The sequence below is a fragment of the Mytilus galloprovincialis genome, chromosome 4 (assembly GCF_965363235.1).
Source record: "Mytilus galloprovincialis chromosome 4, xbMytGall1.hap1.1, whole genome shotgun sequence".
NCBI classification, from domain to species: domain Eukaryota; kingdom Metazoa; phylum Mollusca; class Bivalvia; order Mytilida; family Mytilidae; genus Mytilus; species Mytilus galloprovincialis.
In genome coordinates this window covers 41,370,282-41,382,320 of record NC_134841.1, presented here as the reverse complement: position 1 = coordinate 41,382,320, position 12,039 = coordinate 41,370,282, and the positions used below count along the sequence as shown (strand labels likewise).

Sequence of the window (12,039 nt, the reverse complement as noted above, 5' to 3'; positions counted from 1 at the left end):
ACGAAGGCTTTTCTACCTCTGGAATAGATTACCTTAGCTCATTTGGCGGTAAAAGTTTCAGGATTGTTTGGTCCTCAATGCTCTTCAACTTCGTATTTATTTGGTCTTTTTAACACTTTTTTATTTGAGTCTCACTGATGAGTCTTTTGTAGACGAAACTCGCGTCTGGCGTAAATATAAAATTTAAATCCTGGTATCTATGAATAGTTTATTCGCCATGAAATATACTCTAGATAACGTGTTCTGTCGAAATAGGAAGTAAATTCGACTTACAATAAGGAAGTTCGTTATTCAGTTTCAAAATAACAAACTTTTCATAACACAAGTATTTATTATTCAGGGGAAAAATAAATGAACAAAAAAGAAAACCCCAAAAATCATATAGGTCTATGGGATTGTTTTCGAGGTATTAGCCATTGAAATTTTTGCGGAAAATGGTCTCTCTTGATTTTTCATAGCTTTATCATTAACAAGTCTAAGTAAATTTTACAGACTTTTACAGATGGCTTATAATTATACATGTACAAGATTTATAAAAAGAAAAATGGGCAAAAATTGTTAAGGCATTCAAATAGATAAAATTAGAGGTTCCGGATAATCTGACGAAAATTCCAAAAACACGAAAAGCGAAAATCCTTAAACCAATTTCCAGCGTTTTATTTCCTACATACGAAACTCCACGCTTTTGCCTTGTCGCAACTTTACCAGATGATTCAACGTATTTGTTAAAGCTGCGCACAGGCGTATACCATTTCCTTCCCAAATGCGCGAAAATGTTAAGCGCCTCAGCAAACAATATGGTGGTGGTATGACGTATATACTAAAAGAACAAAATATAAAGAAGGAAATGATAAATTCTACTTGATTCAGGCCTTTACTATTCATAGATAGTCATATATCTGAATTGCAAAAAAATTAGATAAAACATCGTGATTCTGGGTACGTTATTTTATTCAACGCTATTTTGTCCTAGGTTACAGTTTTTTTTTACACTGTTCCGACATCTTTTTTTTTATTCATAACTGCAGTATCTATGTTATATAGGCACCTACGTTTTAATATTGTAATTATCTTGTCTCAGAGATAAAACTTATTCGTTCAGTGCCTGTTTTGCTTAAATATTTTGACCAAGTTAATGTTACACTACTTTCCAAGGTAAGGATAAAGGTTTGGGACTGTTGAAAAGTTAAAACCCGATGCATTTTTATGCATCTGTCCTATGTCAGGAGCCTGTTGTTCATTGGTTTTAGTTTGAAAGTGCGGTTCATAGGTGTGTCTCATTTCTCGTGTTTTATATAGTTCAAACCGTTGGTGTCGCTGTTTAAATTGTTTTTTCTATAGTCAATATGGGCCCCTTTATACCTTGCTTTTCGTTGCGTAACAAGGCTCCGTGTTGAAGGCCATACAGTTGTACATGTACTTTATAATTATTGACTTTTAATATATTGTGACTTGAATGGAGGGTTGTCTCATTGGCATTCATACCACATCTTCTTATTTATATGTAATGTAAGTTATACCTGTCTTTTTATCTAATAAATACCTAGATGTGGAAAAGTATGTCTATATTATCAAACACCCATCTTCATGTGAATGGAATCGCACGGTTCACTGAACTTTTTCTTTGACATTCTTCAGTATGTTACTTCAATGACTGAATCGACAAAATAACACCAGACGACCAGAAATATCATTTATTCATACAAAAGAAGTAAGTTCGGTCTCCAGCAGTAGCATAAACTCGTAAAAAATATATCCATTGCCCACAGGTGAATCAATTTTGACCGACACTCAGTCTTGAAGATAGAAGTTACATTCAGAATCCAGGAGTAAAACCATGTCGACTGACACTCAGTCTCAAGAAGTATCACCAGCCCGTTAGAACTATCATTCATCATCCACAATTCATACCATACCTACTGACACTCAGTCTCAAGAAGTAGCACCAACCCGTTAGAAGTAACAGTTTTCATTTAGAAGTGATTCCAAGTCGAGTGAAGTTACACCTAATCTTATAAACAAACACCCATTCACTAGAAGTAACACCAAACTCAGAGATAAAGATGAACACCATCAGAAGTAACACCAAACTCAGAGATGAAGACGAACACCATCAGAAGTAACACCAAATTCAGAGATGAAGACGAACACCATCAAAAGTAACACCACACTCAGAGATGAAGACGAGCACCATCAGAAGTAACACCAAACTCACAGATGAAGACGAACACCATCAGAAGTAACACCAAATTCAGAGATGAAGACGAACACCATCAGAAGCAACACCAAACTCAGAGATGAAGACGAACACCATCAGAAGTAACATCAAACTCACAGATGAAGACGAACACCATCAGAAGTAACATCAAACTCAGAGATGAAGACAAACACCATCAGATGTAACACCAAACTCAGAGAGGAAGACGAACAGCATCAGAAGTAACACCAAACTCAGAGAGGAAGACGAACAGCATCAGAAGTAACACCAAACTCAGAGAGGAGGACGAAAACCATCAGAAGTAACACCAAACTCATAGATGAAGACGAACAGCATCAGAAGTATCATCAAACTAAGAGATGAAGACGAACACCATCAGAAGTAACACCAAACTCAGAGAGGAAGACGAACAGCATCAGAAGTAACACCAAACTCAGAGAGGAGGACGAAAACCATCAGAAGTAACACCAAACTCATAGATGAAGACGAACAGCATCAGAAGTATCATCAAACTAAGAGATGAAGACGAACACCATCAGAAGTAACACCAAACTCAGAAAGGAAGACGAAAACCATTAGAAGTAACACCAAAGACATGCACGATTGTATCTGTAACATTTTGTATAAAACTCCCAACCGTCTTCTTGTTTCATTGGAATCTCTGTTACAACAGAATGTCCAGGACTGAATGCTAGTAGTTCGCAACTGAAACTAATAAATTAAATCACTTACAAACCTGCTCGTGCATTTTTCATTGTTATTCAATGCAAAATAATTATCTAAGAAACCTGGGACGATCTCATCTCACAAAGGATTTCTATTGTCTACTTATTGTACCTCGAACTTATTTACCCGATGTAGGTCTTTAAGTTGGGGTTCAATTTACTTAAAGTTAATCGGGCATGACTAATTAGATACGCCCTCTTAAAATCAGGGGGGCCGAAACAGGATCGGGAAAAAAAACACCCAGCAAAATACCTTAATTTACGATTTAAGAATTTGTTTGATTCAAAGTGCTTTTTAAATATCTCCGATCAATAATCAGGGGTATTTTGTGGAAATAATAACCTGTCCCGAACCGGGAGATGTTGGCTGCAATAGGAATTTATTTATAAAAAAGGGCCATATCTCATTTACTTATAGTGGCCGTTTTTTATTGTAAATATTCATGCCGTTTTAATTTGTTTATGGCATTCGTCTATCGTGGAGAAAAAGAGGAAAGGAGGACTAATAGCTTAACTTACGAGTTCGATCATTAGGTTTCAAATCTATTCTATTACGGCATTCGTTTTACCTCTAGCGAACGCTCTGCCTTATTGTAAAAAGCGCCACTCTAAATTTGTAAGCATTTGCTTCAGATTGATCAACTTTGCATCTATAGTCGTGAATATGCATGACATATTTGCCACTGGACACAAAGGAGCAATAAATTAATCAGCTTCATTTAGTGATGTATAATCATATGTCCTCAGTTGATTATAGTCTCAAAACAGTTTTCCAATTTTTATATATTTTATTATTATTTACATTTGAATAATAATCAAGGATTACATTGTATAATTTCCAACAAAACTAATAGGGGAGGGGACTAGAACAGAAAAACAATCTTCATTGAGTGGCAATAACTCATATATTGAAGCGTACAATGACGGCTGCCTCGTCTAGGTGACAACATTTGATGTTTCAAGTTTATTTGTATCTCAAGACTGGTATAATAGTTGTCACAAAAGCAAAAAAAAAAATATAAAAAAGGTTGACAACAATTTATAAAAAGATTCAACTTATTTTGAGCGTTTCATTTTTTTAGATTGTCTTGCTGATCGGTTTTGTTATATATTGTTTTCATCTACTATTGTTCTAGCAAAAGTCACAAAAAATGTTGTTAAAATCAGGCATGCGACTTATTTGAAAAAATTTAGCTGACCTTTCTTATTGTTTACACATTTCAATCATTCAACTCGTGCGTAGATCGTCTTTCCCTCTATGTTTTTTTAGGTAAAGATAGCGTGAAATTCTCACTGCACCAGGCATCTGATATGCATTCCTACTATATTTTGATCGGACAAAGCTGCGTATTTATATATCCAATAAGCCAAACGAACGCACCCATTTAACAAGGGTATACTATGGGACGGGAGAGCTTCCAGAGATGTCAATATTTCTATACCGAAGCGAATCATTTGGTTTTGAATAAAAGGAGATAAAGATATACATTAATGCGACAGCAACCCAAAGACGCAGATAAATAAAAATATTTAGAGTCAACATTCGGTCTTTTTTTATAGAAAGATCATGCGTATATAATACAGAATAATAAGCTCAAAACCGACCCATGACTAAATAATAGTTATACGGAGTTAGTTCAATAATATTTTCCGTCAAATATTATATATCCGAAAAGGCACATTGGATTTAATGTTTTTTACCGTCAAAGATAATCACAAGTGTTTGGTTGAAAAATTTTACCTGCCATATTTTAATTTTGATCTGTGAAAATTTAAGAAGTTGTAATATAAACCAGTAAAAGAAAAACACTTCACTATATAATATAATGGTAAAATAAATAATGAGAATGGATGACGACCAGCGGCAAATAAAATTTATATTCAGGACGATAACATGTAAATATAATAAGAGTATTAATCCCGCTTTTTTACTGAGTCGGTTTTTTTTTTTTATCTTGTAAGTTCACAAGATATTAGTTGACAGGAAGAAAAGTCACCCGACCCGGACACATTTCCGACTCTGAGCCGGCCAGTCTGTGCTCTTACTCCAAGATGCCACGTGTTTAGCGTTGAAATAGAATACCAATTTAATTAACGTCTTTGTTTGACCCGTTTGGGATTCGAACAAATGACCTCCCGCTCTCGAGGCGAACATCCCACACGAGACCAACCAGGAGACAGTAGTGATCGGTAGTACAGAATATCATACCAAAAACTAAAATATAATGCACAATACACCTTCACAGAATTCTCACAGTTACAAAAGCGAGCTAAAAGTATCTAACCTAAATTGGATGCGTGAAATTATATTGTAACCTACCCTTTAACATGGAGCTGCAAATGTTTGCACCTGTCCTAAGTCAGGAATCTGATGTACAGTAGTTGTCGTTTGCTTATGTAATTTATACGTGTTTCTCGTTTTTTTTTTATATAGATTAGAACGTTGGTTTTCCCGTTTGATTGGTTTTATGCTAGTAATTTTGGGGCCCTTCATTGTAGCTTGTTGTTCGGTGTGAGCCAAGGCTCCTTGTTGAAGGCCGTACATTGACCTATAATGGTTTACTTTTATATATTGTTATTTGGATGGAGAGTTGTCTCATTGGCACTCACACCACATCATCCTATATTTATGATCGACTTCAGGGTAGATTTTATGGATCAACGCTCTCGGCAAATTAGAAACTCTTGCACCTATTATTTGAGTGGTCCAAATATTTCCAGCTGTTTCAAGTCTAAATTTTTGCCCCTATTCAATATACCCTCATTTGCCAGTGGTATTTTAAAGTTTCAAGTCCAACCTCACTGTCGACCTCCTATTGTACGACCTACCTATTGCATTTAAAATTTATGTGTTATAGTCATGAACATGCATGAAATATTTGCTACTGGACGTAAAGCAAACAACAATCAATCAAATTAATTGATTTTTCTGTACTAGTACTTAGCACACAAAGACAAGATCTTGTAAAATTTTATAATTTATAATTTCCATTTAAATTTTTATGTTGTTGGGGTTTTTTTTTGGGGGGGGGAGGGGATTCTCTTCAGTTTATCACATAACTGACTGCTTATTATAAAGTTTTAAATATTTTTTCACTATGGTTCTTATCTACTGTTTTGATACGATTTATAACATTTGATTTTTTTTGTCAGGCAAGGATAAAACTAAGAAAGATAAAAGTTTTTTCAGGTGTTTGTGCTTCTTTTAGACTTGAAAAGGGAATACCGGACGACTATATTAAAGAGTTTGTTTTTATATAATGCATTGAACTTGCGAATATATCTCACTCACACGTTTTGATCGGGCCAGTGAAATCTAGTTTAATACGGTTTTATTCATTAAAGTTTGCATACATAGTTTTTATTTACAAAAAAAAAACACAAATAAAGTAAGATCAAGTAATTAATTGGACTGAATAGACAAAACTAATTATTTTGCATTTTAACGTAATGTAGGAAAATTACTAAATTACCAAATCAGAAACAAAAGGAACATTTGCCGGATGAATATTGTGAAGGACCTTATGCATCTAGGTCTGTCCGATTAGAAGTTCTGAAACAAGCTGTTTAAAAAGCTAATTGTTGGAAGAGTTTACTTACTGTTTTATAAGGTCTGATCTTTACGAATCTATTTCATGATTACTGACAGATCAAAAACATCAAGTATATATAGCATGAGGTTATGGGGCATACTATGTTCATATGATTCATTGGTCAGTTATAAATGAGGTATGCATGGGGTTTTGATTGCGTGATTTATTAAATAAGAAATCGTTATTTTGAAAAGTTGGCAAAAAAAAGTATAAATTTATCCCCTAATTTTATAAAACTATCATTTGGTGTTATTTAGAAGCTATTTTTTTTTATCATAAATAAATATTTATATGATGTAATGCCATTAAATCAGTCCGTTTTCATTTCAATTTTGTAACTGTTAATTGTATATATCCGTCTGAGTACTGTTTAACTATCATTCAAGTTGAACATATTTAGACTCGTCCAGTTCAGGGGAATTAGGTTTCTGCAAGTGCTTTTTATGTACTTTTCTTATATTTTTGCCGGTTTGTAAGTCAGTAAAAGTTCAATGATTAAGTTAATATTGACATTAAAAGACCTCCTCACAAAAAGGGCTGTTCAAATCCCCTCGCCCTTCGGGCTCGGGAATCTGAACACCCCTTTTTGTTCTGAGGTCTTTTAATATCAATATTAACTTATCATTGATCTTTTACTATTACAAATAATTTGAGTTAGAGATATTTTATAGTTTTTGAATCTTTCTTTAAACTATCTTATTTCATAATGTTACGTCCACGACTGAAAGAATTTCAACATGATTTCTTAACAATATTCAAAAAAATTGTCTTCTTATTTTTTTTTGGAAATTCAAACTAGATAAGTAGATACATGTTCAAAGGGTGTTTACATTAAAGAGATATATGTCTACTGATGTTTCTTTGGTTAGAATATAAAGGACTAATATAATCAAGTCAATATGAACTATGACGGTCATTTAATTATAGTTTTTTTTTCTCTATTTTTTTATATGTTCACTTTTGTTAATTTTTTCTCTATTCTTTAATACTTTTGTTTATGCTTGCCTATTTTTCTGTTTACTTTATAACTACTATCATGTTTGCCCATTTTTCTGTTTACTTTATAACTACTATCATGTTTGCCCATTTTTCTGTTTACTTTATAACTACTATCATGTTTGCCCATTTTTCTGTTTACTTTATAACTACTATCATGTTTGTCCATTTTTCGGTTTACTTTATAACTACTATCATGTTTGCCTATTTTTCTCTATACTTTAGAACTACTATCAAGTTTGCCAATTGTTCTTCATACGTTATATTTAGCATTTCATTAATCTCAATCTTTTATTTTCCACCATATTTTCGTCCTATTTGTTAACCCTATTCAGACCCTCCTGGATGACAGTGGCGATATGTGAAAAAAGTCACGTTTCTCAATCAATTATATTTTGTTTATTTATTCTGGATGGTACCAATTTCCATGTATTTAGAAAAAATGTGTTCTCGTGGCTATTTCATTTTGTAGATTTCACAAATTCTACATGCATATATATTGACGAACATGACAAATGGAACACAAGCTTATTCTTTTTAGTTCTCATTTTCCAATATGCAATACTTGTAAATTAATGCTTAAACATTAATTTCATGTATTACTTCATTGTAAACTAAATTTTGAAACTTGAATTGATTATATCATCTTTTTTGTTCAACTCATGTGGTATGCACTGAAACCCTGGTTTTTTCCTAACTTACGGATAGTAGTGACTTCCTCTTACCGACACCCAAATGATTGATAGCAAGATGAAACCGTTATGTTGGGCATGTATAGAGTTCTGATTTGTACCTTCTGATTTGCCATATCCATTACGGCATTTTTTGTCAATTATGTACTTTAAACCTTAGGGCTTAAAATGTTTTTTGCTGTAAGAGATTCTTTAATTACTATTTCAGTATAAGGGAAACATTTATAGTGTTAATCTGTAAGCCATGACATTCGACGACTTATTTATCAGCTGACGTTGTGGCCTTATCGATGTCTCGTAAGTTACGTTGCGTAATTGAAAAAAATGGCGTGACGTTGTCATCCCATATTGATCTAGTCATGAGTAGTTATCAATGAATTCTGTCAGCTGTACCATTGTTGTTTCGAGTTTGTGACGTGAAATTTTAATATCAATAGCACGTTCATGTATTCCTACGTACAGTATTATGATGGCCTGATCTACATTTTCATAACACAGTCTCGGCAATATGAAAATGCAATATTTGTAACTGTTTACTGATTTAAGTGTGGGTATGTATTGAGAGAATTGTTTACCAAGAATTTTTGTTCAGTTTCAAATGGTAATTTAAGAAGTTTGTGCGACTTCAATAATCCGTTATGTTGAATAACCTTCGGTAATTTAGGTATGAATTTTTCTAGGCATGAATAGTAGTAATTTAGGAACAATCACGTAAACTGGGCCCCGTATAAATGTGTAATGCGTTTTTTTTGAGTTCGTCGCATATGTGTATTTTGATGTAACATTTAAATTAGTCATTCAGCTAAAACTATAAAAAAAAAGTACCTGACGATTAATTAAGAATTGGGCTAATTAAGGTGGTACATAACACTTTCACTAAAATTTATTTTGCTCGTTTAATTTTCATAAAATTTTGTCAAAGTATTTACTTTGACCCTTTAAGGAAAATATAAAAATTTCAAAAATTTTGAACCAACTGTTTTGTCAGAAAAATTACACTGGTTATATAGCAGTTTGACAAACACCAATTTTGATCATTGAAAAGCTTAATATTCCTTTTAGAACACAACGTAATTAAAACGTTTAGCTGACTTTACAGAGTTATCTCCCTGTAGTGTTAGGTACCACCTTAAATGTAACAATAATATAATAGTAACAGCAGTAGAGCAAATTGTAATCTATATACTCTGGATTTATTTTTATTCGTTGGATACCAATTTTCATTGATTTCGTGGGTACAAGGCAACCACGAATTTAAATGTTCAACACATCACAAATTTGCTGCATGATTATATGCAGACTTTTCTGAACCCACGAAATCAAATATCTACGAAAATGCAAGTTTTCTTCAATACACGAAAATTGGTACCCAAGAAAATAAATAAATCCACGGTGCTACCTCCTATTTACAATATTAATAGGAATTTCAAATCGTGTATAATGTATCTAAAAATCCTATACCGCATTTTCTTTCGGGTCTAGCACTCCGCTCTCTTCAAAGGAATGAAATGTGTCTTATTTCATTTCTGTTTTGAATTTTGTTATTGTGTGCGAAATATCTGAAGTACTTAATACCAGTATCCTTTTTTTTAGTTGTTGAAATAATTTGGAGGAATGACAATAAAAATGAACAAAACCTACCTTTGATAATGGTAATTATGTCCAATGCATGAGGGTAGCATATCACACATGATAGCACATTGCAACAATGATGTTATCTTTGAGAGTAAAATGTCCAGGACTGCTTTATTTTTTGTTGAACATTGGAGGAAATTACCGTCAAATAGTTTGTTCAAAACTGAAAAAAACATATTCAAATACATGATCGGATATTTTAGTTCGTAATGATCAAATGAATGATCTAACTGTCGAATGCAGTCTTGTTAAAATGAATAGAAACGAACAACCACTATTCAAAGCGTAATGTCGTTTTTTGGTTTTTGCTTTTGTTTATTTTATTTGATATTAATAATGAATATAAAACAGTGCTAATAATAGTTATTAAAGGTACCATAACACAGTTAAACAAATATGTTTTTTAAATTGTACGATTAATGTTTAGGAAAAACTCTTAAATCAGTAACGTCACCGGCATTTTTTAACTGTTGATATTTTCTATTTTTCCATAAGACGAGTGAATTTTTGCAAGTTATCGTGTTATTGGTTTTGACACTGTTAGGGGCCTGTTTGTTATTTTAAAATTTTATGTTCAACCGTCCGCTAGCAATATAAAATAAGAAGATGTGGTATGAAAGCCAATGAGACATCTGTCCACCGAAGTTCTATTGAAGTGGGTGTAAGCAATTGTTGTAATTGATTTTAGTAGTTGGTTCGATATTCAAAATTGCTAACTAATCAATGAGATGAAATCACTCATGGAAAAAAATAAAAGAATATTTTAAATAATTTCGAACTATATTTAAGTATTGTGTGGACAACATAAGAACATTCAAATAGCACTTTTGCTATAATTGCTTTTAGAATGTTCCTTGGAGTTCGGTGTTTTTCTAATTTTACTTTTTCTATAAACTGTAAGTCTTTATAATGATAAGCACTTATTCGGTAGATGAAAGGAGCTAAACGTGAATCTATGATGCGGGTACTCTAGATAAAAAAAATGCGATAATATGGATTTAATTATAGCAGTTATTATAAATTATTTAAAGCCACAATGTTGCATATTTTTCCAGGGTCACAAGACAGAAGCCAAATAAACCGATTTTCTGTGTTTTGAATTTTGAACTTATTACGTATATTTAAAAAAATAATATAACACTACTTGTCGTTGTTGTTTGAATGCTGGACAGTCCATCAGAAAATCAATTTCAATCTCAATTGAATTCTTCAAAGAACAAAAATTACAAATTCTTTTCTAAATTTCTTTTGGATTTGACATATGATAAACAATAACTTTTGTACTGACGCGATTGAGAAATTAATAAAATGAAACAATTTTACCTTCTATCTGAACCTTCCATTCTCCTATATATTCCTGATTTGTGTATATTCCTATGCCTCTTACTGTAAAATGAGGGTAGTTAAACCCAGCTATAGCATCCATACCAACGATACGTCCTTTTCCTATCCTTAGTTCTCCGTTTATGGCACTGATCCAAAATGGTCGGTATTCATCACATTTACAAACATCAGAAGTTGGGAAAAGGATCATTCGCTGGCTCGTCCCTGTAAGGGAATCATCCAAGCGTCTTCTAATTGCTGATTTTGTATTATTCTCGCCACCAATGATAAAATTATACATGGGCTTTTTGGGGTCTCCAACTTCTGAATTTGACATGACAATTGAAGCCTCTCCACACGCTTTCACCTCAAATGTTAGTGTCGTAATTCCACTTAAATCAAGACCATATTTGTTGACATCAACAACATACTGCCAAAAATCGACGACGTGAAAAAAATCCTTTGTTCCAATGTTTGGTGTTGTAAATGTATTTTCAATTACCAGTCCTATAAAATGATAAATATAAACCTATCTAGTTCATGCAGAGTTAGACAGGAAAATGTATAAGATAAAAAAGGGAGGATAAAATATTTGTCCTAAGGTGCTTAAAAAAAAGGGACAAGAAAAGAAAAAAACGACGAAAAGACAAACAGTGCACCAAGCATTAAAACAAACATTGAAAGCAACAGGGAAAGAACTAAAATTTCAATTAGTTAACACATATTTATTTATAGTGGATTAGGAAACAACTTATTGCAACTTATATTAATCCCTTTCTACTTTGCGGGAAAGAACTAAAATCTCGTTTACCTTTTAAAAATTAATTTGCTATGGCATACTTTTTCAATTCAGTTTA

General features: G+C 32.8%; 1 long non-coding RNA gene across 1 annotated transcript; it reads right to left on the bottom strand.

The window, feature by feature from the left end:
- Nucleotides 1-2,598: 2,598 nt before the first annotated feature.
- LOC143070601 (uncharacterized) lies at nt 2,599-11,771 on the bottom strand. Its single transcript, XR_012976592.1, has 3 exons — nt 11,183-11,771; nt 9,866-10,022; nt 2,599-2,929 (listed from the first exon to the last, which is right to left on the bottom strand). It is a non-coding gene; the product is annotated as an uncharacterized LOC143070601 (long non-coding RNA).
- Between the last annotated feature and the right edge of the window lie 268 nt (nt 11,772-12,039).